The sequence below is a fragment of the Aedes albopictus genome, chromosome 1, assembly GCF_035046485.1.
Source record: "Aedes albopictus strain Foshan chromosome 1, AalbF5, whole genome shotgun sequence".
In the NCBI taxonomy this organism is placed as follows: domain Eukaryota; kingdom Metazoa; phylum Arthropoda; class Insecta; order Diptera; family Culicidae; genus Aedes; species Aedes albopictus.
Window position 1 is genome coordinate 1,251,671 of NC_085136.1, and position 26,383 is coordinate 1,278,053.

Genomic DNA, 26,383 nt, shown 5'->3' on the forward strand with positions numbered 1-26,383 from the left:
TACCAAGAGGTAACCCTGGAAAAATCTCTGGAGAAACCCCCGGGAATTTCATAGAGGATGCTTAATTGGGAAATCTTATAGAGGAGTCTTAGTGAAATCTCTATTTTTCTATTTATTTATTTTACCGTCTTCAGCTGGGCTGCACAAAGAGAAACCTTAAGAGGAATTACAGTGACCCCACACCGATGAATCACCTTAATTTTGTACACTATTTATGAATCACCATGTTGATCAAATGAGTGATCCATAAACTGTGGTCATTTTTGCCGATTCATAAATTGTGGGGTCACTAATAACTGAAGGCAACATTTTAGAGTAACATTTTAAGAAATTCCGAGAAAAATCCCTAAAAGAATCCTTAGAGGAATTCTTGAAAAAATCCTAGGAAAATCATAGATTTATTCATCAGTAGGTTGGTTCCACGGGTACGTTCTCCTCCAATTGGGAAATTTGTGCCATCCATAGGTTTATTCATGGACTAATGCACTGAGTAATTCATGTAGGAATTATTGCAGAAATATCTGAATACATCACTAGAGGAGCTCGTGTGGAAATTACTGGATAAAGCCCTACAGAAATACCAGTAAAAATTTCTGAAGAAATCTCAGCAGGAGTTCCTGAAGGCATCCCTGGAAGTATCATAGGAAGAATGCATGAACCATTTTTAGGGAAATATCTAAAAGAGTTCATATAGAAATTGCCAGAAAAATTCTTAGAGGAATTTCAGCAGAAGTTCCTGGATTATCAAAGCAGATATATATGGAGAAATCCCAGCAGAATTTCTTGAAGGAATCACTAAGAAGAATTATTGGAGAAATCCTTAGAGAAATCCCTGTATACTTCACTGTAGGAGTTCAAGTAGAATTTTTTGGAAAAAGTCCACCTGTAATAATTTTGGAGAAGTTCCTGAACTAGTCTCAAGAAAATTTTCGGAAGGAATCATAGGAGGAATGCCTAGAAAAATGATAAAGAGAAACATCTGAATGAATCGAATTCCTCGAAGAACTTTCGGTGGAATGCTTGAAGAAACACCAACAAAAATACTCACAAGAAACGAAGCAAAAAGTCTTGAAGGAATTAAGAATTTCTGGGGGAATCCCACCTCGAATATGTTGAAGGTTTTCAATAGATTATTTCCTGGATGAATTCCGACATAAGTTTTTGAAGCAATCCAAGCACGAAATCTACAACATAAAAATTCTAATAAATTTCTAGAGGAATCCCAAAAGGTAAACCTGGAGGAATCCTAGAGATGCCAGAAAGAAGATGTAAATTAGAAGACTTGTAATCACAACAACAGGCAGCGTTTATTGTTTTTTTTTTCTGTTGGAGAATAAATTAAGAAGAAATGTCTTTGAGTCCATATAGCCGATATTATAGTAAGCGCACGTGTGATCAGCAAAATCATGCTGAGGGTGGCGAATTGGATTTCCAGTTGATCCAGAAACGTTTCATAATCGACATTTCCTACCTCGTGTATAAAATATCTTCATGAGTACCACTATATACAAATGCAAAATAGACATTAAATGTAAATCACGCAAGCGGGCTCTTCTCTCTTTCTAAATTCTTAATTAAAAATAAATGAATAATAATAATTATAAAATAGACATTGTATTATCAAGCTGCACCATAGAAAATATGATTTGCCCCATAGAAAATTGAATATTGGAAAGTTCAAAGGGTTCTTTAAAACTTCATAGTGCATGCTGCAAACGTAAATCTTAGAAAAAGTTCCTAATTTTCCACAGGCGTTACTGAACTTGAAGCATACTAACATTGGATTTGATTTAATATACATGAAGCAATTTAACCAGGAGTTGACCCAAGATTAAAATTCAAGATTTCCAGAAAACTGTGAAGAAGCTTTAAGTTAAAATTCACAAAAATAAAAATTTCCAAAATTTTGTTTTTAAACATTCTTTTAACCCAAATTTTGTATTTTGATCTAAATATCATTTTCCATCATCTTAAATCGATTTCAATAAGTATTGGAAGATTATTTTTATTTCTCAATTTTGTGAATGGGGCACGTTCGGTGTAGTACTAGATTTGTAGTAATGAGCTGAATTTTTGTATGGTGAGAAGGTCAATTCTCCGTTTCTGCAAAGAAATGGTGCAAAAAGCGTGGGTATTATGATTCCTTGCCTAATTTGATGCTGTTTGAGCAAAACTTCGGATAACTATGTTGTTTATGTTGCAAGAAATGGAGAAAACAACAACACTGTTGCCCAAAGTTTTGCTCAAACAGCATCAAATTAGGTAAGGAATCATAATACCCACGCTTTTTGCACCATTTCATTGCAGAAACGGAGAATTGACCTTCTCACCATACTAAAATTCAGCTCATTACTACAAATCTAGTACTTCACCAATCTGTCCTATTTAAGTTGTTTTGCTATTTCTTATTTTTTTTTTTTGATTATTTGATTTTTGATTTTTTAAGACGAAAACGGACGTTGCATACTAGTCTGTTGTCTAGTGTCGTGCTTCCTTAAAAGAGCAAATCAACTCACTAGAAGCGTTGAAAGCGCTTTAAACACTCAAAACACCATTTTGAGATACACAGAACATTCCTTTATATCAGCCAAAAAAATTAAAAAAAATTAACGCCTAGATAAGAAAAAAACAAACCTTTTTAAGTTAAAACTAGCTGTACCCGGCAAACTTTGTCTTGCCTACTGCGTTTTTTGACGTTTCAAGTTTCTATCCAAGCCAAGTTCCCGTTCACAAAATGTATGGAAGATCGATTTTCAAAAACTCTCAATTTTCAAATGTTTTTTGCCTCATAAACCTTCCTTGGAGACGATCAAAGTCGGACCTTCCGTTTGCAAGTTATGCGCGGTCCCACGTATGCCACTGCATTTTTATATATATATAGATGTTCATAAATATTAAAGTTTTTATTTAGATTTTCTTTACAAAAAACAAACTGAATTTATTTAGGCGTTACTTATGAAATTGGAAACAATTTTCCAAAAAAATGGAAATTTAACAACCATCTCTCCCAGAATTTTCTGTAAAATTTTTAGATTATTTCAAAGGGTCATATCCCTTTCGGGACGGAGAGCAAAAAAGTGAAATTTGCATACAAATTGCCTAAATTTGGCTCTCCAGAACTCTCCGATTTTTTAATATATCAACACTTTTTCTTTGACATTTGCAAGAACTACTCTTTAACTTTCGATTCCTAGCTTTGTCCACCTAGATAAATCAAAAAATTATAAATTTACGGCGGATAAAACTTTTTCATGTTTTACAATTTTTGCACACTTTTTGTTTAACTTGTTGTGGCAAATCTCACACACAACATAAACAAAAGTTTGTATGCACACGTGCAAGTATATGTAATGGCTCAATTTACAAACAATTTACATCAGGTAAACCAAAGACTAAACAGTTGAAACAAATACGCATAACTGATATTGCTCAACAGCACAATTGTGCTGGTTCGAAAGGGATATCCTTATGAGTCTTCCCGGCGAGCAGATCATCTAGTGCCGCAATTTACCAGGACTGATTGCCTCGATAAAGATCATTGTCATTTTTATCTAATTACGTTACCAGTCACAAACATGAACATTATCGTTTGTTATTTATCGAAAGACTGACTGTCACCCATCCTGATAAGGGAACGAAATAATTTGGAAACAGCCATTCATCGCTAATGCACACGTGATAAACTAGAAGCTAAAATCGATGATATTCGTTGGTCGAAACGCTAGCAGAGCGTTTATCAAAATCCTCCAATTATCGTTTCTTTATCAAGAAAATAGAGAATGTGGAAAACAAACATCGCAGAAAACAAATTAGGGAGCCAACCCATCATCACACGGATTCCTTCGAAAGTGAACCTTTTCACCTTCTGTGGCGGCGATGAAAAGTGAAAAACAGCCCCATCTGATTCAGCTAGTTGATACATTTTAAAATTTCCAAATTAGCATATTAAAATTTAAGGACCAACGAGCAAACGACGACGTCACGCTATTTTGGGTTGCTGGGCCGGTCCTCAAAAGCCCCTACGACGAAAAATGTCCTTCGTAAGCCGCTTCCCTTCATTCGCTACACGAATTCCATTAATTTTTCACCGTTCCTATGGTGCGTTTTTCCTTCGGATGTTTTCAACGGCGGTGGTCGTCGGTGGTGGAAAATCCGCAATGGTGACCGTTTTCCGCTTGGGTTATGGCTCGACGACGTCACCTTTTCTTTGCTGGTTTTAGTTCACACTCATTTGCAGCACAAGACAATGGTGTCACTAATCTAGAAACGGTGTGGCTTCTGGAATGAAAAACAAAAACCTTTTCCTTTTATTGTTTTTTTTTTATTTAATTACACATTTGGTCTATAATAGGTTTGACTGAGCGCGTCGAATGTTTAAACTTTAAGATACTTCTTCAAGTCTTCTTGGTTAATTTAATGATTGAAGTTTCCAAAAAGTATGATTAAAACATATGAAACTGTTGAATTTCTGTTAAAATCTCCAAGTTGTTTCATTATTTTTGCAAGTAAGTTAACCTGCGTCCTGCACATTAAATCCAACATCGAGGTCACTGATCGCAATCGAATCTAACTCAGTATAATCCTTTTATTTATGTATGGCTCCTTAACACACCTTCCTGATCATCGAGTGGTACTTCTTAGCCTTTTGTTCACGATTCGCAGATTGTAATGCAATTTCTCGCTGCAATTCTGTTGCGTAGCCGGATATATAGATAGGCGTATGCAGACAGGCAGACAGACAGGGATAGAAACGACAAGTGGGCCTCATTGCATTTATTTCTGATCGTAAAATAAAATATTAAAAAGCTATAAAATAAAAATTTATCCACGCGGCGGCAGACACGACAGGATCTGTCCTTGCTTCCATCGACGCTGGCAGCACAGTTGGCTAGGATGATGCTATCGATGGACATAATTCCTCGTGATCTGGCTGCTTGCCCCATCTTTCAACTATTTTTTGTGGAGGATAATTTTACTATAAAGGTAATTGATCTAGTTTGATTTCAGGTTATCTAGATCAGACCTAGAGTAGAGGACTTTTCGTGGGCATCAGAGGTAAATCCCATTGTAGACACTGTTCACAGTCCAGCTCAATGCACTTGACCTATCCCCCGCCTCTGTTGGTGGTGGTGCCGGTCGATCGAAGATGGTCACACAATCCCCAACCCCAACAACGTTGAGACTGCCCCCATTCGCAATGGTCGGTCCATGATCCAGGGGGCTGCTGCTGTGCGCAAACGAGAGGAAATCAAGCCAACCCGGTCGCCATTCAACTGTTTATAAAAATCACATAAAATATAAATTATTATTAGTCGCCGAATCAATTTATGCCGCGCCGTTTGCAGCAGCCTCCTCGGGTGGATTGAGACTGTTTTTTTTTTTCGGGGGGAGATTTTAGATTAAATTTAAATTTATGTACGAAATGTGTCGTAAAATTCGATACCGGTGGATCCGGTGCGATCCGCGCAAGGGACCCATTCACCGGGAGGGTGTGAATCTCGGCCCACAGACCGCGCGGCTGAGCGAGTGGTGGCTTTGCGTGATCTTATTCCTACACGCTTATTGGGGGGAATGATCCCAAACGAGAAGGGTCCGAAACACACAAAAAAATGTGAGGCTCGTAAAAATGTATTATTTACGGTGTACTGCTCGTTTTGGTTCCCCTCACCAATCTTCCGGTTAATGGAGAAGTTTGATTTTCAATTTTGGTGCTTCGGATTCAACACGGAATGTAATGCATAAATTTTAGACTTTGGCAATTACGTTTAATTAGTGGCTGAAAGGGCTACCACGTACGCAAGTTAATGGTACGAAAAAGGATGCCATTAGTGAGGCGAATGCTTCGGTTCGTTTGTACCAAGTGGTTTTTGGATTCTCTGATTCAAAACGGTTTAGACCAACATTGTTTTAATTTAACGCCAATAACTAAATGAAAATGTTTTCTGGTTGAATATGAAGCGTTCTGTCAAAATCTAAGACACGCAGTTCACTTAAAAAAAAACATTCCAGAACTTCCTCATCATATAGGTAGTAAAATCGCCATTAACCTTCACGTACCCGACCTACGACAACTCATTTCCAAAATGCTAGCATTTCGTCAATTTTCATCTGATTATTTTGATTCGGAACCATTCCGGAGATATTCCGGATTGTACTGGGGTGAGGGGGTGAGGGAGGAGTCTGTTTTGCCAGTTCGTTAAAAGTGATTATTTCGTTTGTTAATGTGTTTGAGAGACCCTCGCGGATCCTGTTCCAGGTGTTCCGAAGCGGCCATATCAGTTGATACATACTTCAGTCTATCTTTTCTGCCCCATTCTCTCGAAATCATGAAGATTGATACGTCGCACGACTTGTTTCGGCTGCAACCCAGAAATGTCCCCGATGACGCCCCGTGGAACCTGTACTAGGTGTTCCGGATGTCCATATTAGTTGATACAGACTTCAGTCTATCGTTTCTGACTGAGTCATTCTAAATTATGAAGATTGATATGTCGCACGGCATGTTAAGGTTGAACACCAGAAGTGTCCCCAAGAGGCCCCACGGAACCTGTCACGGTGATCCGGATGGGTCAACTTTTTCAAATCTGGTTATCACAGTTGTGTTTCATTGTTCGCAACAAAATTTTAGCTGAAAATCAAAGGTTCAAGCACAAAAACACACGTAATAGTCCCTTTCAGCCATTTTGGCAACCCCCTGACCCCAGCATAATCCGGAATATCTCCGGAATGGTTCCGAGTGTTGCATGTTCACTTGAATGTATCAAAACTACACTCATTTATGATCGATTGAGGGCAACTTCAAAAGAATCTGATGAAAATTGCCAGCATTTTGAAAATTAGTAGTCGGGGGTCGGGTACGTGAAGGTTAAGTAAACGAAGATTTTGCAAGGATTTTGTTTAACTGACTGACTTCACTCAAACTGGAACCATTTATACAAAGGTTTTTCCTGCCGAACAAGCTGACTTTAAAGTCTGCGATTCTTTCAACATTATTCCCTAAGCTTGGCAAGATAAGAGTTCTTCTTGTGCAGAGGGCAAGTTTTTTGAAAAGTTTTCATGATGAAGGACGTTTTTATTGATGTATTTTTCTTAAGATCTTTTATTAATCTATGTTTATGCTCTCAGGACGCGAGTTGATCAGTTCAACACTACCAGAAAAAAAAAATCCTCGGTCGTCGTAATTTTGTAAACCTTAACGGATTATCAACCAAATTCTTGGCGGTATTCTCATGAGGCCTTAATTACATTTTCATGGCATATCTCTTTTGAAGATTTTTATGGAAATTTGCCTATGACATTTTCTGAAAATTTCCGTCGATATTCTTGGTGATTTCATTACAATTTCTCGTCAGCTTCATGCCAAGCCTTATGCTTGGGGCCTTGAATCGCATATCCAATGGCGGATAATTCGATTTCCAATCTAACTGATTTTTTTTCGAGGAATTCTTCTAGAGATTCCTCCAAAGGTTCCTTCCAGAAATTTATCCACAGATTCTTTCTAAAATTGATCAGGAACTCCTTCAGAAATTCTTGCAAAATTTCCATGAGATTCAGATTACAAACAGAGTTCAGAATTCTTTTAGAAATTTCTTCAAAAAATCTTCCATATCTTGCTTCAGAAATATTTGTTTTTATGCCTTATTTAGTTAACATCAAATTCATGATAATACTGAATCAACAATTTGCCACCATAATACTCGATTTGCAGCTGCAGCTCTCCATCCTCTGTCACACCCAACACTCGCCAGATCACGCTCCACCTGGTCCGCCCATCGTGCTCTCTGCACTCCACGTTTTCTTGTGCCAACCGGATCAGTTGCAAACACCAGCTTTGCAGGGTTGTTGTCCGGCATTCTTGCAACATGTCCTGCCCATCGTATCCTTCCGGCTTTGGCCACCTTCTGGATGCTGGGTTCGCCGTAGAGTGCAGTGAGCAGAGAGGTGGTTCATCCTTCTCCACCACACACCGTTCTCCTGCACGCCGCCGAGGATCGGCCTTAGCACGCGTCGCTCGAAAACTCCGATTGCTTGCAGGTCCTACTCGAGCATCGTCCATGTCTCGTGTCCGTAGAGAACCACCGGTCTTATTAACGTCTTGTACATGGTACATTTGGTGCGGGGGTAAATCTTTTTTGACCGCAGTTTCTTCTGGAGCCCATAGTAGGCACGACTTCCACTGATGATGCGCCTTCGTATTTCACGGCTCACGTTATTGTCAGCTGTTAGCAAGGAACCGAAGTAGACGAATTCTTCTACCACCTCGAAAGTATCCCCGTTTATCGTATTATTGCTGCCAAGGCTTGTCCTGTCTCGCTCAGTCCCACCTACCAGCATGTACTTTGTCTTAGCCGCATTCACCACCAGTCCGACTTTTGCTGCTTCACGTTTCAGGCGAGTGTACAGTTCTGCCACTGTTCCAAATATTCTAGCAATAATATCCATGTCATCCGCAAAACAGACAAATTGGCCGGATTTCGTGAAGATCGTACCCCGGCTGTTGAGCCCGGCTCGTCGCATAACACCTTCCAGCGCGATGTTGAATAGTAGGCAGGAAAGTCCATCACCTTGTCGTAGTCCCCGTCGAGATTCGAATGAACTGGATAGAATTTATTCCAAAAATTCCTGCAGCGATTTTTTTAAATCTCCCAGTGATTCTTTAGTAAAGCGTTCATATATTTTTTTTTTCATGAACTCTTCCAGAAATTCCTTCAGGATTCTATTGAAAATTACCGCGAAAATATTTCATGGAATTCCTCCAGAAGTTCGTCACTGATTTTTTTTTTGATAATTTCTGCAGGTATTCCTCCAAAAAATCATATAGAGATTCCTACAGGAGTTCCTCCAGGTATTTCCCCAGAAATTCCTCTAGGATTTCTTCCAAGGAAACGTTCTGTGATTTTCAGTCGGTTTCGTTAAGAAACTCTAAAAATATTTCAGAAGTTATTCCAAGAAACTCTACAGAAATTCTATATTGGAAATTTCATATAATATTTTACTAGAAATTTTTACAGAGGTTTCTCCAGATAATATTCCAGAAATTCCTTTAAAATTACGTTCAGTTTCAGAATTACCTCCATGAATTTTGATAAGGGATTTGATTGGGATTTTTTATAATATATTCTAATAGGAATTTAAACAAAAGTTTTTCTAGGTATTCTTCAGGAAATTCCTCAGCAACTCCCCAGCCAACACAAGTCTTATATGGTGTTGAATAGGATCAGGGTTCCTGATTTCCACTTTTTATCTTCTTCCGCATTCGAAGACAGTCAGTAGCGAACGGTTGTCGCTTTAGTTCGTGTGTATGCTTGTCAGCGACGACAGCAAACTCCGGCGAACGGTGGGAAGCCACACTTGGAAATTACTCATTCGTCAACATTCGCATCGCAAGCGAATGTGATTCGTGAGTGATGCGATTGATATTGTGCATACGAATTTTTGATGTTTTCGAATTATTTTCTTTGCTAATCTAGCATTTCAACAACAATACAGTAAAAATGCAGAAATTCTCTACTACTTATGATAGTAGCCGCTTCGATCGCTCACCAGCATTCTTCACCATTCGCCATTCATTCATTCGCTTTCGATCCAAACTGCGACGAATGGCAACGAATATTCATGTCGAGCAGCTGGCTTATCGCTTCCCACTGGTGATGGGGCTGCGTATTTGATCACGACGATCCGTTTGCTGCATCTTTCTCGATTCGCTTCAGCAAAGAGGAGTGAATATGAATGGAGTGAGGCGAATATACCGATCCTTGAATAGGATGCTAAAGTGGAGGCCATATGCGTATCTGCTTCCATTTGACTGCGTGTAAATTGTGCGTATATCGCCTCCACTTTTGCATCCTATGCAACATCATATGCGATCGTGTGTTGACTGGGTCCCCCAAGAACTACTTCAGGAATTTTCCTGGGATTATTTCCGATATTTCTAAAGGGATTTTTTGTCTAGATATCTCCAGGGATTCCTTCAGAAATTTCTTCGTCGCATACCTTCTAAAGCTTTTTCAATAATATCTTTGGAAATATCTCCTGAGACTCCTTCAGTAATTTAAGGATATCATCATCAATGTAAGCAAGGGAGTTTTTCACAAAATTTATCCGTTTTTTGTGCAGGCTTCTCCTGGAATCCCTAAAAAATCCCTAGAATGTTTCTTTTTGGGATTTCTATTGCGATGTGGAAGTATCTTCTGAGGTCCTTTCGGAAATTTCTCCAGGAATTCTTTCAGATATTCCTCCATGGGATTTAACAGAAGTATTTTATGAAATTACATAGAACATACCGATGAAAGTTTTCAAGGATTCCCTGGAGGAATTTCTTAAGGAATTCCTGTATATCTGCAGATTCCATTAAGAAATTTTCTAATTTTCTGAGGGAATCCGTGAAAAATTTACTTCAGCAATTCGAACAGCAATAGCCGTCAATAGTACTGGACGAATTCTTGAATAAATTTCGCATTAAGTATCTAATGAAGTTACAGAAGCAGCCCCTGGAAAACTCCTGGAAAGACTTTCGCGGGAAATCTTTAAAAAACAAAAAAAAAGGCTAAAATTTGTAGATGGACAGAAATCCCTGAAGCAATTTCTGAAGTAATCCCTCAAGGCTAGAGGAAATTTCGAAGGAAAATTTTGCAACAGAAATTCAAAGCAAATTTGGAAAAGTTCTTGAAGCAATTACTAAAAGAAATTTCTAAAGAAATTGTTTTTATTTTTTTTTTTGAAGAAATGACTAAAAAACTGGAAGATGTCCTGCAGCAATTTAAAAAAGATTTTTTTTAAATTTTCCTTGAATCCACTTCTTCATCTTCTTCTTTATGGCTCTGCGTCCCCACTGGGACTTGGCCTGCCTCGCTTCAACTTAGTGTTCCTTGAGCACTTCCACAGTTATTAATTGAAGGGCTTTCTTTGCCAGCCATTGCATGAATTTGTATATTGTGAGGCAAGTACAATGATACACTATGCCCAGGAAATCGAGAAAATTTCACCGATTGGAACGGGAATCGAACCCGCCGTCTTCGGATTGGCGATCCATAGCCTTTACTACTAGGCTTACTGGAGACCCTTGAGTCTACTAAGAAATAAATCCATTATAGAGATTTTTGAATGAAATCCTCAAAGAATCTCTGAAAGCGTTCCTGAAGGGACCCGGAAAAATTTCTGAAAGAGTTTCTGAAGAAAGCTTTAAATAAATCCCAAGAGAAGTTTATGATGCAACCCCAGGAGGAATATCTCAGGATTTTCTGGGAAACTCTCGGGAGGGAACTACTAGATGAATCTCCTGAGAATTTTTCTGGTGGTATTTCTGAATTTCTGATGGGATTTTTTTTTTATTATCGTAGAAATTTGGCCGCAGGGTCTCAAATTTTCATGAAACTTTTTCCACGGGTTGGCCTCATGGATATATGAACAAAAAAAACTGACAAAAATTAAGTGTCGCCCATTTTTTCGGAAAACTCAGGTGGAATTTTTTTGTTTTCCCTTGACACTACTTACATTGAAAAATCATAACTCAAGAACGAAGCATCGTAGAAACAAAGTTTTTTTTTAGAAAATGAAAGCAAATTTTCTCAGAAATCCAAAAAAAATATGAACTGAAAAAAGTTTTCCACAATTGAGATAATTCGCAAAAAAAAGCCGGAAAAACTTTGCCCGAACTCATGAATAATTTGAAAAAAAAAGTTTTTTTGAGAAGGTTATTTCATAAGCTTTAATCATTGAAATTTTTGGAATGCATTTTTTTTTTGTTTTTGAGTTGTAGTTATATGGTCATTTTTTCGCAAAATTGGCCATGACTCAGGTACGAAAAAAAAGTGCATTCTAAAAATTTCAGCGATCAAAGCTTATGAAATTACCTTCTCAAACATATATTATGGAAAATTTTTCACGAGTTCGGGCATAGTTATTCTGGCTTTTCTTCATAAATTTACTCAACAGTGGAATTTGTGTAAAACTTGTTCCACTATTTTTTTTTTGATTCTTGAGAAAATTTGCTTTTACATTCTACTTAAAAACCTTTGTTCCTACGATGATTCATTCTTGAGGAATGGTTTTTCAAAGAAAAGGTATATATGGCACATTTGGAGATATTTCAACAAATTTGGCCATAACGCAAAATCGAAAAAAGTGCATTCTTAAAATTTCAGCGATAGAAACTTATTAATATTTTTTTTGAAAATTTTCCTCTAGTTCGATTATAGTCTTTCTGACTTTTCTTTACAAATTTTCTCAACTGTGGAAATTTTGTGCGAAGCTTTTTCCAGTTCATATTGTTTTGGATTTCTGAGAAAATTTTCTATTATTTTCTAAAAATAAGCTTTGTTTCTACGATGCTTCGTTTTTGAGTTATGGTTTTTCTAAGTAAGTTGTGTCAGGGGAAAACAAAAAAATTCCACCTGAATTCTCCGAAAAAATTGGCGACATGAATTTTTATCTTTTTTTTTTGTTTGTTACCATTAGCCCTGCCTGTGGAAGAAGTTTCATGAAAATCTGAGACCCTTCGGCCCAAACCTGTACGGTAATAAAAAAAAAATCCCCAGATGACACTAGACTTGGCTGAGGATGGCATTATATATGTCTTACAGATGACACCAGACACGTCTGAAAGATGACATATTTGACAGATAACATGAGAAAGATCTCAAGGGACGTGTCTGACAGGTGACACCAGATATATCTGAAGGATGACATTAGATGTGTCTGAAAGATAACATTAACGTATCTAAAATATAACACTAAATTTGTCTGAATGACGACATTAGATATGTTTGTATGCTGGTATCAGATAAGTCTAAATGATGACGAATGATATGTCTCAAAGATGTGGTTAGATGTGCCTAGAAAATGATACTACATATGTCTGCATGAGGATGTTAGGTATGCCTAAATAATGACATTAGATATGTCTGAAAGAGGTTATTAGATGAGTCTGAAGCATGACACTAGATATGTCTGAATGATGACATTGGATGTATCTGAAAGATGACACTGGATATGTCTGAAAAATGACATTAGATATGTCTGAAAGATGAGATTAGATGTGTCTGAAAGATATTATTAGATGTGTTTAGAAGATGACACTAGACATGTCTAAAAGATTACATGAGATGTGTCTGAAAGATGACGTGAGATATGTCTGAAAGATGACACAAGATATGTCTGAAAGATGACATTAAAGTCTTTAAAACATAACACTAAATGCCACTAGATATGTCTGAAAGATGACATGAGATGTTTCTGAAAGATAGCGGGAGATATGTCTTAAAGATGTTATTTGATGTGTCTGGAAGATGACAAGAGATGTGTCTGAAATGTAACACTAGATGTGTCTGAAAGACACTGAATGTGTCTGAAAGATAACATGAAATGTATCTGAAAGAAGACACTAGATGTGCTGAAGATTGATCTGAGCTGTCCTAGTTGTAGTCACTGCCCAAACTAAACAAGATCAGACTCTTTACAATTACAAACAAAGAACAGCAATGACAAAATCAATTAAGTATCGTTTGAAGAACGCCAGAGGCATAAAACATAGCTACCACCACCAGCACCACGCTAATGCTGAGTACAAAAAGCGAGATTTTTTCAGCGTGTTGAACAAAATACAACAGCGCGATCACTGGAGGGTTCTTATTGATGATCAGCTTCATACGGGCCTGAACAGCTCGAAAAAGACTAGAGCCCCGACGTTGTGCTCACTGGACAGATCGAGATTTCTTCTCAACAACACCATTATATCAATAAAACTCACTCCATCAATATCGTAGCTCCTCAATCCTAGGAGATAATTGCTCAATCTCATTATGTTGTACATGCACACCTTAATTTAGTTCAACAATCCATGAGTTTAACAATTCTAGATCTTCATCAACACTTAGCAATCGGCTTGTATCACCCGCAATGAATGAACGATTAAACCCCGTCTCGTCGACGCCCATCCCCAATCTGATAACTAACCTTACCGAACACAATAACTCTCGTGCACTGACAGACAGACTGCTTTTTCCTCCTAAAAAATGCCAGACCAGACGAAAGACGTTGTCGGCCCTCCACCGCCACCCCGACAACGATGCAATTGAGTGCAATAAACAAGTGAGGCGCAAAGTACATTCGTCTTGTTGTTGCATCGACGACGACGTCTTCCTGCTTCCTCCTCTGCTTGCGTTGCACACGGGTAGGTACTTTTTTATGCGGGTGCTATAAATTTTATGTCACTCGTAAAGCATCCCCAGAAAGAGGTTTGTTTGCATCATTTCATGCTGTCGCATCCGTTGCAGTTTTTTTTCCTGTTCTTGAAGAAGGATTCCTCCAAGCATAACTCTTTACCTTTTCAATGCACGTGGAGATTTTGTACACTGCTTCTACCTTCTCGGATTGATCACGGCTTGTGGGTTGTAAATCAAACGTTGTTTAGGTTATCGCGAGTACCTGTCCGTCAACCTGAACGAAACCCATGGGATAATTTGCCGGGAAGTCCGAAAGAAACCCTTTTTCTACACCCCGCGGGCTGGTTGACAAAAACCAAAAAAGAGAAAGTGTCCGCTTTACGCTTGCCTTAACTCTTTTTCCGCAGTTCAAAAGCGATAGGGTTAAAGGTCCTTGAAAGGAGAAAGTATGCCTTCGAAAGAATACGTGCCTAGAATCTTCAAAAAATCGAAACAGGCTTCGATGGCATTTTGCTCGTGGTGTTCCACTGCCAGCCAACTTTTAGAACTAATATTATACTTTTGAAAATTTTAGCAACTTTCAACGATGGTAGCTTTCTTCCGTTGCTGCCGTTCCAGCCCAAGCATTTCATCCATTTTAATTTAATTTAAGAAATGATGTTTATTTTATACTCTCTGATAAGGCAAAGCAAGAGCAGGAAAAAAGCGAAACGAGCCGTATCAAGATTATACCGAGGACTACCGCTAGAAACCCCAAAAAGAAAAAAACTCAAAACCACTAAAAAGTTCACCAGATGGGGCTTCTGGTTGGTGCGCCGGCAGGGATGCTGAGATCTGTGCGAGGATACAGTGGAGTGAGGGAAAGGGACAAAACTCCATTTTGCTCCCGCCTGAGCGCACCCACCCACCAGGACTAAGGTGAAAACATCCTTTCCCGGGGCTGAAATGATTTTTGCTGCGAAAGTCGAATGAAAAAAAAAAATCGGAATCGATTCCTTTTATCTGGTAGCATTTATCTGGAATCAAATTTCGGCCCAGGATCAGCGACAGGGACGAAAAGGACAAAAGCCTTTAAATAAATAAAAACAGTTGAATGTCAAAACTTCGTAGGCTGAATGGTGGAGCCATGGAGCTAGGGGGTTACCTGCGAGGGGAAAATGTAAATATGATGGCGTTTTTCTCGACAGAAAGATATTGATTTTTTCGCGTGGCTTTTCGAGACGCAAACCGCAGAAACTACTCTATCTGAAAGCCTTTCACTGTTTCGCCGAAACTGATGATGTTTAATGATGATTTCGTGTTTGATGTTTGATTGCTTCACGTTTCTTTCCGTTTCCTGTTCCATTCCAGGTCCATCACCATTTCGACTGCCGGTGCTATTGAATGTCCGTGTGTGTGATTTTGTGCCAATAATGGAATATAATCGACGACGACGGTGCTGCTGACCGAAACGTCGTCGTCGTCGTCTACAACGTAAATCGTACAACCGTTTTGTGGATTACTAGGTAAGTGATTCCCCGGTTTTGTGTTGTATATCGTATAGGGTTAATAATGTCATACAAACAGACGGATAGTTGACACAGGGGCGGATGGAAATTGAACTGGATTTAGATTGTGTTTGTGTCGGCCGCAGCAATAGGGTGGGTCTTATAGCTCTCGTTGAAATTCTTTTTTTTTTGGGTGGTGAAAAGAAATGGGTCATGAAAGAAGCTTTACCTAGATCCACAACTTGCCAATAGATTCGAATACTTTAATCAAATCTACCTTTGACCTGCAACTAAATCCTCCGTCTTACAAACAGTCCTCTACTGCGTTGCAACGAAATCCTATGACCGAGTGACAACAATGCAATCCCTTTAAAGCCAAATCCTATAACTAGGGTTAAATAAATCTCAAATTCTCAAGTAGATACGTAACTTAGAGCTTCATGACTACAATTCATACTCACACGGCCACATCTTGCTACAATATATAAAGTAGTGAGTTCAATGATTCTATAAAAGCCTACAAAAACTTCCTTGGTCATCAAGTTTGCAATCGTACTAGTCTGAAACGTTGAACACTACTGAAATTCCCTGAAACCCCTTGAAACGAACCTGAAACTCCCACGAAACCCCTTGAAGTTTACTTGAAAGCCTTAAGGTCGCCTAAAACCCCTGTGAACCACTCAGAAACCACCTTCTGAAGCCTTGTGAATTCGTCCAAAATGCCTAGATCGCCGAACTCATTGATACTTATGGGGATGCCCTGAAACATTTTGAAGCCTCTGAAACCACCTAAAACCCTCTTGAAGCTCACCTGGAAGCCTGAATCGCCTGAAAACTTCTATGGAACCTCATGAAGTCTCCTGTAATTCCCATTAAACGCCTCTAAACTGCTCTGAAACTCTGGATCACTCTTGTCGGTCTTCATTCGCCTGAAACTAACGGAAACTCCCTTCTAAAGTACCCTGTAACGTATAAAAATGCATTTGAAACTCCCTTGGAGCTCAATTGAAAACCTGTGATGTCCTCAAACACTAAGAATCCCCCATGAACCTTTAATGGAGACAAATAAGTAACTTTCGTATCTATTAACCAATTTTTAAATAATTTTCCCGCAAACATGCCTGTTGTTCATCATCAACCTTCAAACCAAGGTTTTGATATGTAAAATCAGGTGTATATTGTGGTCCTCTGATGGAGTTTAACCAATTTGAAGTAGCATAATGCATTATACAAAATAGGTGTATACTCTTCTGAGCTAATTGACTAGATGGTTGTGCATCTCGCATCGTTCACATAATGATTGTTAGACCATAGTGTCCTAAATCTCAGGTAAGTGATGCAAGAGGCTTCAAATGGCGCTGGCACAAATCTCCAAATTGGAGAAGAACGTGCCACTGGAGCCGACTTTCTGATACCTGATACCCCATGAACCCTTAGAAGTTTCCTGAAATCCCTTTGAAGCGCCTTTAAAATCTCCTTAAACGCTTCCGTTTCTTCTGGAGCCCGTGGTAGGCATAATTTCCACTATACAGCGATATCCCTCTGGATTTCGTCGGGCGGAGATCCTTCTGGAGATCAAATCAACTAGGGTCTCCTTTCCAGATAAATGCTGCCATTGCATAGTGGGAACTCTTCAATAGCTACAAACTTTCACGGTCGGATTAACAATGAAATGGGTCCACATATCGATCCACATATCTACAAACGTGTCTTTTAGATCTTTATGACTTAGGTTCATAACTTATACAAGTGATGAGTTCAATGACTCTTTAAGAGTCTGCCACAAAAGTTCAGCTTATTGGACGTAGTGGTTTAACTTCCCCAACATCGAGCAGAAAAAAAAAGTTTTCAAGATCTTTCTTGCGTAATGGAAACCCAACCTAGAAACGTTATCAATAAAAAAAAAAGTCCTTAAACCCTCTTGAAATTCCCTGAAACGCCTTTAGACACTCCCGAAACCTTCATGAAACTCCCTGAAGTAAACACGAAAGCCTTCAGCCTCTGAAGAACCTCGGGAACTTCTCTGAAATCAATTGAATCTTCCTGAAATACGCCAAAACGCTTTGAAAATATCTTTCTTGGATTTTTTTTTCATTAATAAAAACAAAAAAAAAATCTTTCTTGGAAGCCTGTGATCCTCTTGAAATCTAGGGTGTTCCCCTGAAACATCTTGAAGTTCTCCTGAAATCTCCTTGAAATGTTTTTAAAAGCTCATCTAAAATGATGATGATGAACCTGGGCTTGTTAGTGGAATACCTGTTAGTAGAAAAGAAATCGTGTTAAGTACTGTTGCTTCGAATTCCACTAAAAATTTGCATCCTTTGACAGATACGTAGTTCGACCTCATCTGTAAGGTCGTCTTCAGTGTCTTGTACTTGTCTCGACTGTCGAGTCGAACAGTACTTTAGGGCGAATGGGACGGTCGGGGAAATAACCACCATTGCTCTGTTGCTACTAAGATGGTAATCTCAGATTCTACTTCATATTTAGCAACAAAAACCTATCACTGTGTATGCTCACTTGCAGTGCATATGCTGATTGTTTTTCAGCATCTTCAGTGGGATAGAACTCGAGATTACCATCTTCAAAATTGCGAGGGAAATTGTTAGAAAGAGAGGCAAGACACGAAAAATAACACGACGTCCCGTTTCACCTTAACCCGATTTCCTCATCTAAAAGCCTGTAATCTCGCGGAAACTCCTTTTAAACCACACAAAATGTTATTAAAGCCTCGATACACATCTTAAACCTTCATGAAACTCCCTTGAAGTTGATTTGAAAGGCTGTGAAGTGTCTTAAAATTTGCTTGAACAATTCTGAAACGCCCTTAAACGACTATATAAACCCCGTGAAATGCCTCTGAAACTCACATAAATGCCGCGAGTCTCTCTAAACCCTCTGAAACGTCGTTATACGCCTTGTACACCATTTGAATCCCCTTAGCACTCATTTAAAGCTCACCTGTGAATCTCTAAAAACTTCCAAGAGCTTATCATAAACGGTCTGAAATACCCTGAAACATTATAAAACTACTTGATATACATCTCAAAACCTCATGAAACTCCTTGAAGGTCACCTGAAATCCTGTGATACCTCCAAAACCCCTGGTAACCCGTCTGAAACGCCCTGACATGTCCTATAAGGTCTTCGGAAGTCCCTAGCCTTGGGGGGGTTAGGCATGGAAGCCTGTGAAACCCCTTATACCCCGAAAATCGAAAATCCTCTGACACCCACCAAGCAGTTCTTAAATCCCCTTGAAACGCCTTGTAACCACACGTCAACTCCTCTGGAGCTCTCGTGGAAGCTTCTGAACCGCTTGAAACCTACGGAAACGTTCGAAGCGTCTTGAAGCCCTCTTTAAACGCCTCTGAAACCACTATGGAAATCACCTGAAAGCCTATGACGTCCGCTTCAACTCCCGGGAACCCTTCTGAAACCTACTGAAGCCTCCTGAAATCCCTAAGAAAAGGCTTCTGAAATCCCTTTATACCCCTCTGAAACCCCCCAAAACTTCTTGACACTCCCTGAATCCCCCTTCCCTGAGATCACCCACTGAAACGGTTTGGAACGCCTCTAAAAGTCTTCCGTAAAACCTCCCTGAACCTCACCTGAGAGCCTGTGAAGCCACTTCAACTAGCGCGAACCTCTACTCAATCAGGGGGTTGAGTTGAACGCCTTGAAACGCATCCGCAACTCCTTTCAAGTTCTACTGAATTCATATGGAATTCACACGAACAGTTCTATTACTGAAACGCCCTAAAACGCATTGAAATTCCTTGAAAAATCCCTCTGAAACGTCCTTAAATGCCCCTGAAGCCCATATGGAAACCAGAGAGGCCCCTTATACTTCTTGAATCTCCTCTGAAACTATCTGAAACCTTGTTGAAACATATTGAAACCGCTTAAAACTCCTCTGGACCTTTCCTGAAGCTTCCCTGAAAGCCCATGAACCACTTGAAACCTGCGGAAACGCCCTGAAGCGTCTTAAAAGCTCCCTTCAACCTCGTGAAGTGCTCCTGAAATGCATTGGAACGCCTCTGAGTTCTCCATTAAGCCGCTATAGAGTTCACCTGAGAGCCTGTGACGTCCTCTAAAACTCCCAGGAACTCTCCGGGAACCCCCTGAAGCCTCCTGAAATCTTTTGGAAACGCCTCTAAAGCCCTCTTAAACGACTCTGAAATCCCGTGACGTTTTCTGAAACTCCCTGAATCCTCCCTGAGACCACCACCCCGCCAAGCCCCCCCCCCCCCCCCAACGATGCGGCTTTGAACGCCTCTAAAACTCTCTTGAAAATCCCTCTGCCCCTCCTAAACGCCTCTGAAATCATCCGGAATCTCCTTTGAAAGTCCTCGAATCCCCCTTAACCTTCTTCGTGCATTAGCATGTGCTCACCATGCTGACGAAGTGCAAGCTTAGCGTCTCAGTCTGGGTCATAATGACCCCAATACATGACTAGGGTTGATTTCGTCTGAGCCATGCATTCCACCATAAAATCAAGTATAACAGTATCATTAAATATTCTCCGAATTTGTCTTTTTCTCAGTTGATGAGATGATTCCCAATCCGGAATGGTGGATTTGAACCTTTATTAATCAGTAATTGTCTTTAATACCAATTTCATAGTTTTTTTATTCAATCAGATCAGGGTCCAAGTCAATCCCTTCCGAATCTAATCGTATAGCATGACTACAACCATCAAAAACCGCCAGAAGATTCGAAACCCATACAGGAGTTATTTCCTTGTGTTGCTTGCATAATTCTAGTAAGGCTTCTACCATATTCTACTTCTTCTTTTTGGCATAACATCCCTACTGGGATAAAGCCAGCTTCTCAGCTTCTACTACCATATCAGTTTCGGTAAAATCATCGCTCATTACTATTCTTTCGCTAGTCTTTATCGTTCTCTCCAGGTTGGTTGAACATGGGTGTACGACTAGCTCTCGAATACGGTGACCATAATCACCGTAATCCTTGGTAACTCAAGGTTGGTCATGCTTTGATGGTCTCAAAACAGACCACGATTCAACCTTCTGCGAAACAACTGGTCCATCCAATAGAGCGGGACTGTGAAGTGACTTTCTTTAGTTTCCACGTTAACGGTCGCATAGGCCAATAGAATCTTGGAGGAGAACTAGTAAGTAATCCCAGAAACTCCTATTTTGTTGGCTGCTTTGTAACCCGAGAGGATGTTTATGAAGATTCTTCATCTGACTCGGTTTGAGAATAGGATTATTATTTGCAACAGCAGTAATGACCCTCGCTGCCTCAATCTTGATGCTTACTAATGTGCGGTGCATCCGTGCATCGATGCATAGTTTCTCGCTAGATGGACAGATATTAAACAGTTACTACACAAGACGTTTAACCTAATTTCTTACTTTGGTATCGATAATTGATGCTTAACCTATCGTATCGTCGTCCTCCACTAGACAGAATCGTAGCATGCTTTCACAGTTAACGACTTCTGCCTTGAAACTCGTTGTTAATAAGTCCAGTAATCCGTAGCCTACATTGATAATGTCATCAAGACGCTTTAGTTTGGACTGTATACTAAAAAAATAATGGAAGGACCGGAGACGGTCTTGCATTTCTTAAAATAAAAATCTTGTAAAATTTATGGAATCGATTTTGGCAGATATTCAAGAGAAGATGGCAATGGAAGCTTTGGTGAAATTTCTAAAACATTGAGAATGTTTTAAATTACTGGTGCTCTCATAGGCATTTTTGAGAGAATCTCTGAGTGATTTATTGGATGAATTTCCAGATTTCTGTTATTAATGTCGTATTTTCTAAAAGTTTCTAAATTTTCATTTTATTTTATTGTTTTTAATTTTTTTTTTTTTTTTATTTTTTTTTCTTTTTTTTTCAATTAAAGCCAATCAAAGTATAAAACCATAATGGAAGTTTTGTAAGTATATTTCAAAGAAAATCTCTTGTGGTATATCCGACAGTATTTCTTACGGAATTAATGAATAGCTGGAGATATTTTGTTCAACCAATTGATTGAAGTCACCTTCAATAATAAATAATAGCAATACTCCAATACTTGGATCAACGGAGAGATTTTTTAACTTAATCGTATATATCCACGCTCATGCGACTTTAAAAAAAGTGAAAAATGACGCGTGTTTGGGGCAGTTGCGATGGGGATCTCGGTCGCGTTGGAAGTTCGAAGGAAAAAATGGAAAATGAAGCTTGTTTGGGGCAGGTGTAGATTGTCCTTCCTCGTGAAGTTATAAAATAGGGGATCGCGATCGGGTGGCATTGTTCGAAGTAAATAGTGAAAATGACGCGTGTTTGGGGCAGTTGCGATGGGGATCGCGACCAGCAACCAGCACTGCGAACGAAACGGCAACCTACCAGAAAAAATGCGATTACTGGATTGACTGATTGACCAATAACATTAAGGAAACCTCGTCATCCTGGGATTGGACTATGTTATCTATTTATATTTAGATAACTGGACACAATTTATGTTTAATGTTGCATATTGTTAGTCTGTGTTGTACTTTTGAGCAAAGTGGGACGTTATGTATTTATAGAATTCCAAAGCATGTTCGTTACAAACAGTTTTCTGGTGAAACTGCTTGAAGCAAGTTGTTGATAAATCATTTACAGCTATAGTTTCATTTAGTATCACGCCGTCTTCGGTCAGAGGCCGCATAGATTGAATATAACTAACACTAGATAACAAGCAAGTGGCCCAATGACCACTTGCACTTCGTTTGACGGAAAGTTTTCCCAAACTGGAACAGGAATTGAACTCACACTGCGAGGCTGATCGACTGACGCCGCCAACTGATCGGCCATGAAGCTCGGAACATTTAAATATTCAGCAGATTTTCAAAGCACGTGAAATTTTTAAGGTTCTGCGTAGGTTTTAAATTAGGATATAAAAGTGCCCTATGTAAATTGCATTAACTTCACTTTACATCAGCTCAGATGAGTGTGCAAATTTCAGATTTAAAATTCTGGATGATTTTACCAAAATGCATTCAAAATATTCTAAATGAAGTGGCTACGCAGTCTTTATTCTTAAAACGGGTTTATTGTTTACCCAACGTTTCGGCACTTAGGGATGGTGCCAGTTAAAGTTACAGTCGTTCCCTCAAAAGCAATGTTCTAAATGTTGCCTGATACTCATTTAAAAGTTTAACACTTAATCCTTACGCCTTTTATCAACTTTATAATAAGATGTGAGTGGTTTGCCAAATTATAAGCCCTTCGAATGTCGGTCTTCAGGTGGACAGGTTTGAGATCCCCTACTTCAGAAGAATTCTCAGCATAATAAAGCATGTCTGACAGAACTTAAAACAAACTTAAGAGCGAGGAATTCTAGAGAAATTATGATCAGAAACAATAAATTCTGGGTATCTATCTGACGCAATAACACAATACAATTTGAAAGTTTTTTCTGTAAAAAAATCCTGAAATATTAAGTGATGAAATTGAGAGTTGTTAGATAATGGAATACGTAAATGATATTTTAGAAAAAAAAAAATACTTTTGAAATAATAGAAAAAGCTTTAAAAAACTGGATAAATTAGGGATTTTTCCCTATTTAGTAGTATCCACCACCCTAGCCGCCGTTGTTACACTTTTTGTGTCAAGTTCCATCATCACAACTGAGAAGCCAAATAAATTCCTATTTCGACCATGCTTCTCCCCACGCAGCATTTTATCCGTACCAGATGCTGCTAGAGGGTAGTCACTCTTATAGTGGATGTGGGCGTTGATAGTCGTCGTCATCGTCATCTGGATCTAGATGTGACCAGCAACGGTGGCAAATCGTGCCTCCATTTGGTCTTGGGATTCCGAAACCACAATTCAGCTCACACAATGGGGTTGTCCGTCTGTCCACGCCACCGCCGCCGCCCGCCGTTGATGTTGACGTGTGCAATAAAACTGCGAAAGCCTCTTCCTCGTTTAGCTCGGAAAATTGTTGCCACACTTTCCGCACCAACAACAAATCCTGCATTCATACTTGCTCCTGATGTTATTGTTTGATAGACCTTTGGTCATTTTGTCCATTTACCGGAATCTGGCTATTTGGTGAGCATGTGTTTGGACAACACCGACCGGGGAATGGTCACCGTTTGGTAGAGATTTATATTGAATCATTTTGACTGGATTGGTTCCATGGCGGCAGAGTATTTCCATCATTCTGCTGAGGTCGTCTAACCAAAAGCGGGTGAAATCCAATGAAAGTTGCCATCATTGGACAAGGGGGTTAAAGTTTTTATTAAATTTTCGTTTCTCGCCATAACCGAGAGCGTCTGATCCAATTAACTTCCATTCGGTCTCATTTCTAATTCATTCAGTTTCACACGTCAGAGCGAAGGCAACGAACGCACGGCGACCAAACCCCTGAACCTCCGTAGCAGCTTCTGGCCACCGATCGATCGGGGGCTTTCTTTTGAGAGTGTGTATGCGAGCGAGATTGCGTCCCCGGCCGGGCCGTGTGTTGTTGGTGTGGAATTAATTTTATCGTGCTGGAACTTTTTTGCCATCGCCAACCCAACCTCATCCAAATGCCGGGGGGAGTCTCCCCAACAGTCAGTCGGTGGCACAGATGCGACACTCATTAGAATTTGCCATCAACGAAAGAGTTTTCTGGTGCTGCCTGTGTGCTGCCGATGTGTGAATCCTCGATAATCCCCAGAACGGTGTTGGATTTTTCTGCATCGTTTCGGAAGGCTTTAGCCGAAATTGATCTGTCCCGTGTTCTAACAACAACAAGAGCAACTACAACGTCAACAACAGCGGCGGAGACGTGGAACGAACGAGTTTCATAAAAATCGAAAGCTCGTTCAGGGGATCACATTCTATTTTAGGGGTGCGGGGGGGTTTCCGAAATTGGTTGCGGGAATTCTTTGGCTTTGGAGTTCTAGCCTTTTTCTCTCATGGACGACCCGAGTAGATAGAGATAGCTGGATTTCAAAAAAATTGAAAAATGCTTGGCTTGGATGTGGATAAGTCGAATAACATCCAAAATTCGACAGATAACTATTGTAAAAACATGAAATTTTTATAGCATAATGGAAACATTTTGCAATGCTCGGGGAGGAATCCTTTTGTATTGGGAATACGGCATTTTTTGTTTTACATCACCCCCGTTCCCCAGTCTCACTCGTTCCCTTCCATACATATCGTTACCCATTGAGAGCGTTTGCGAGAAGGACGAACTTTTTCCCCTGCTTCATAAGGATTTTACAGAAAGTTGAATAATCTATTAATATGCAAACAAGATTTTTGTCATTCGGTGAATATTTGATGAGCTCTTTTTCTGCCTTCGGAGCGAGAGAGAGGCTCTGGTTCTCCGAATCTCTTATGAAACCGATGAGCCACCGTGTATACCTCTTGGATCGGATCGGGGAGGTTGGTGAGTGGGTTTTTGCGATTTCGATTATTCGCCGAGGCTGTGACTTCTGTGTTGGAATCACATTAGACCGAAGCGCCACACTCAGGCCGCCATTTGGCTGGAACTTCGAAAAGCTTTTCGTGTGTTCATTGTTTTCTTTTTTTTCTGACTGGGGAGTCCTTCCAACATTTTCGGGTTTTTCCACCAAGAATGCCGAATTCCCTCACCGGTGACGATAAACAGCACCGCCAGCAGTAATCATAATGATTGGGGGATGATAACGTCGTCTATTCCAACCCTTTGCCTCAGTCCTGGGCTTTCGGCTGAACTCCAGAGGCATACCACAACAGATGGGACCGAAGAAAATCGAACAAAGGAATGGAAAGCATCAAATTTGTAATTCAGATTCAGTTCTTGAGGCGTAGGATGGGACGATTTTTTGAAGCAATGGAAATGAACATCGATTTTTTCTAGATGGAGAAAAATGATTTCGGGGAAAAACAATTTGGATAATCGGTCCCAAAGGCTGACGAACTGGCGGAAGCAACAATAACCATTCTGTTTGAAATTGGATGTTTGGTTTTAAACATTATTACTATTCTTGGGGAAATTTCAAGACTGTTCAAGAAAATTTGCATGGATAACCCAAAAATCTTTGGTAAATTTACCAAAATCATAACCTGATATAACTCTGATAGAATTCATGAAATTTTTGAGACATCTTAGGATGATTTTTGATAATTCTCATTGATCCTTATTTTAATAGAATCACAGTAAACTTTTCTGACAGAGTCCCTCGACATATGTATTTTTGTAAAAAATCCTTAGATTGTTTCTTTTTATACTTTCTCATTGTTTCCAACCCAATAAGCAGAATTCAACAAAAGTTTGATTTGATAAGCTTCACAATATTCACTTGAAATTCCAACAAATGTTCTGATCGATGTTATAAGAAGTTCCTGAAAAAATGAAGGTCTAGTATAAACTTCTCTGAGGCTTATATATTCCCATTTTTTTTTTAATTTTTTTGATATATTTACTTATTAAATAGCTATCTCTTTAGACGTTGTATTGACATTTTTAATGTTATTGTGGCGGTAACTTTATTACTTTAGCAAAGAGATTTTCAGCCCTAGGCGCGTTGCTCTCTTTTAATAACAATAAGAATATCCCCATTTTTTTTAATACTCTGCTTCTAGAGATCAATCCAGAAACTAGACCAAAGTTCTGGATTCTGCTGGACATTTGTGCAATACTCAAATCTGCATAAGGCCGATGCAAATATTATTTTTCTTTTAAGTCCGAGACCTCCCATTAGGTATGTGGAGGGGAGCAAAAAATAATAAGAAAAAAAATAAAAACGAAAAAAAAAC

General features: G+C 39.3%; 1 long non-coding RNA gene across 1 annotated transcript in view; it reads left to right on the forward strand.

Moving 5' to 3' along the window:
* LOC109405234 (uncharacterized) overlaps positions 1-26,383 on the forward strand; it is a 332,453-nt gene that overhangs the window by 186,621 nt on the left and 119,449 nt on the right. Inside the window, exon 2 of the long non-coding RNA XR_009995702.1 lies at positions 15,513-15,667. This is a non-coding gene — a long non-coding RNA (uncharacterized LOC109405234). The remainder of the gene's footprint in view (positions 1-15,512; positions 15,668-26,383) is intronic.